This window comes from Nanorana parkeri, unplaced genomic scaffold, assembly GCF_000935625.1.
Source record: "Nanorana parkeri isolate BGI_ZX_2015 unplaced genomic scaffold, ASM93562v1 scaffold611, whole genome shotgun sequence".
Classification (NCBI taxonomy): Eukaryota; Metazoa; Chordata; class Amphibia; order Anura; family Dicroglossidae; genus Nanorana; species Nanorana parkeri.
Window position 1 is genome coordinate 638307 of NW_017306879.1, and position 3641 is coordinate 641947.

Consider the following 3641-nt stretch of genomic DNA (forward strand, 5'->3'; position numbering starts at 1 on the left):
GAGTGAGAGCATAATTCTAGGGCCAGTATTTTAGGGGTATCTCTAAATTGATGACCTGTGGGGGCTTTTAAAGCGTCTTTTATTGACTTTTTGGGGTACTGCAGTTTTTCGCCGTTTCACGGTCGCACGCAATTTGTAAACTGGGCATGTTGGGTATCGTTTTACTCATTGTAACCTCATCTTTTATATTTCATTAAAAAAATGGGTAACTTGTTGTGTTTTGGGGCATTTAATTAAATTTGTCACTAAATTTTGGGGTTTAATAAGGAGTTGCGCTAATATTGGGCAACATAAAAATTTTCAACTACCACCATTTTATTCTATAGGGTCTTGGCATTCAGAAAATATATAATGTTGGGGGGTTTTACGTCATTTTCAGGCCTAAAATGTGGAATATAACATGGGTGCAAAAAATGAAAAAAGGGCCTCAGTCATGAAGGGGTTAAGCTGCACATCAGTATGTTCTCATTTCCTTTAGATTGTTGCTCTCTCTCTGCCAATTGGATAGCTGCCAGGAGAGGGGAGGAACGGAGGAACTATATTGGTTGCAGTGGCAGTTGGACATGTAACACCGCCCACTGGCGCCAGGGAGGGGTAATTGACCCCAGGTAGGAGGGACAGAAGTCATTTTCTGGAAGACGTAGGGCCGGACTTTAGCCCTGTTTAAGCCTGCATATGGCCTACTTAAGGAAGCCCACTCTGAGAGCTGAGGGGCAGAGAGCCATGATGCTGCTGCAGGGAGTGTGTATGCCCTGAGCATGGGAAAAGTGAGCCAAAATACTGATAGGAGAAAGGGGAGAGGAAGTCAGCCATGTGTAAAGTGGAAAGAGGGACTGCACTGCAGAGCTGTTTCAGAGCTGCAAGTCCCTGAGTGGGAGATTAGGTGCAGACAGCTATAGTGGCAGAGATTTATTTGGCAGAGCCACAAAGAACTGTAACCAGAGCTTCGAAGTGGTGTCCAGGACCTCCGTGGGTGAGACTGCTGACTCTCGGTGGAGAGGACTGAGCAGTGCTACTGCTGGATGGATGCTGGATTAAGATGGAAGCCCTGCATGTGAAGTGCGACCTCTCGTCTGGCCTCTGAGAAATCATCTTGGACCAACACTGGTGACAGGCCTCCTGGACACCAGAGTTTATTGCACTTTGCACTTTCCCAGATTAAGCGCTCCAGTGGAAATTCAGGGCCCCAATCCTGACAGATTGTGCTTTAACCCTCCACTGGCCGTGGTATACTAGGACCACTGAATTTAAGACTGTATAGTTGAGCCCTATTTTCTAGATATTGCTGTGTTTGATTCTGAAGTGATTGGTAAATAAAAAACAAAACAAAAATCTTAAAAATATATATGTTTTAGTCAGATATGAACTATTGCTTAATAATATTATGAATTCTTAGTTTCTTCCACCAGGTGAAGCTTTAGGCTCTTTTTTCAATACCCTGTCAATAGCTCAAGCCGAAATTTACAGACACAAGTAAATGAGTAGGGACCCTTCACCCCTTCCTTCGAAAGGGCTCTATTTGAGATTTCAGCGAGATTTTCAGTGAGACTTTGTGACACTAAAACACTTGGGGGATATATATAAAAAGTTTGCAGAGCCAGTCATCCTGCAAAACAGCCTGAAAATGTATTCTGTGCAAATGGAAGGAAAAATTAATGTTCTTGGTATATATTTTTTTCTCAGGCCAAATATATATCAGGTAAATATCTAATTGTTTCACTAAATGGAGCTGGAGAGCATAGAAGAGAAGTATTTATTTCCTATGCTCCTCAGCGCCATCTAATGGCTACAATGCAATATTTTTTTTATATTACATTCAACATAGGAAAAAAATATAACAATAACATTCACTTTGGCCTCCATTTACACAGAACAAATGCACATGCTGTTCTGCTTGACAATGACTTTGCAATTTTTTTTAATCAATACAGCCTTTAAAGTAGATGTAAACCCTATAGTGCAGTGGTAATCCAATGTCATGTATTGAAAGTTGTATTAAATGTTAATTTGTAAAACATATATTGTTTACATATTGGAAAACATACAGATATAAAACATAATACAATACATCATTAAACATACAGATATAAAACATACAGATATAAAACATAATTAAATACATTTGCAAAACCAATGACAGTACCTTCTGTCACTTTGTTGTTAAAAAATAATCATCTTTATTATTTGCAGTCACATATATTTAACCGCTTGAAGACCAGGTGTTTAGACCCCCTTCCTGGCCAGGCCATTTTTTCAGTATTCAGCGCTGCGGTACTTTGACTGACGTTTATTCCGTCATGCAACGCTGTACTGAAATGAATTTTATACCATTTTTGGGGACAGATAGAGCTTTCTTATGGTAGTATTTAATCACCACTGGGGGGTTTATTTTTTACTATAATAAGGAGAATTTTTTTTACATTATGTTATAAAACAACTAATATTACCCACTTTTTTGGTAAAACATAAAAGATGGGGTCACGTTGGGTAAATAGACACCAAACATATCAAGCTTAAAAATTGCGCGCACTCGCGAAATCGCAAAAAACTAGCATACCCAAAATTGGCCTTAGGCGACCTTTCAAACGCTTTTACAGCTCATCAGTTTAGGCCCCATTCACACTGAGCGATTTATCGAGCGATAACTTTAATATTTGTTTTCTATTTTTTTCCCCCACTTATTGCTATCACAGAGGGGGCTGAGAAACCCCTCTATGTGATAGCAAAAGAGGTGACAGGTCCGCTTTATGGAGACATCAGGTCTCCAAGACCCCTAATGTCACCTAGGACCCCCATGAAGAAGCTGATGAAGCAGAGATCTGCTTCATCAGCTTCTCTCCAGCATCTGAAGCAGGAGAGTGACACGAGAATGTGCAAGTGATGTAATATACACCACTTCCGCATTCTGACAGCGGAGAGGGGACCGGAGGGAGATTGTGTACCGATCTACCTCTGATCCCCTGTCACAGAGCCACCATGCTGGTCCCGGGCTCGCCCCTTGCACAGCGGAGTCTGGGACCAGCGGGGGACGTGGAGGGGGGCAGAGTCCGCACCGGTCAGCACCTTATACAAGCTATAGAGCCGGCAGATCGCTTGTATGTAAACAGGCATCGATGTCTGTTTTGAAATGTTGGCACTTTCCTGCTCGCATGTGGGCGTGGCTGAGCGGATGTTTAAAAACACCCCTGCTCAGATCCAGGGAGCTCCCGGCCAGCTGCTTTTTGACGCTGGCTGGGAGGCGGTTAAAATATAAGTACCTTGAGCAAATATGAGCACTGCTGTATGTGAGCAATTGGTACTTACAATTAAATGAACGGGGGTTCCAGTTTGTATACTTATATATAAGGCTTTAAGAAAGTAGTCTCCTCCTTTTTTGTGTTTTTCTTGTTTTATTGCATTATCACCTGGAAGCAAAATTGATTTTTGGTGGTTTGTACCATGTGATGTACACAACATGTCTTCCTCTTTGTAGGTGCAAAATAATTTTTTTTCTTCAATATGTTTTATTAGTTTTTGTGATACAAGAAACTTAAATAAACATCAGAAACATTCTGGTGGGGGAGCAACAGAATGCCCGTGTAACGGGCAGCGTACAACAATAGGTGTGAACCCAGCGGAACGGTGACTCAAGGGTGGGGGGG

At 41.6% G+C, this 3641-nt stretch overlaps 1 protein-coding gene across 1 annotated transcript in view; it reads left to right on the top strand.

Annotated features, from left to right (window-relative positions):
* Positions 1-3641, top strand: part of SHC4 (SHC adaptor protein 4) — a 63909-nt gene that overhangs the window by 30267 nt on the left and 30001 nt on the right. The gene's annotated exons all lie outside the window — the stretch shown is intronic.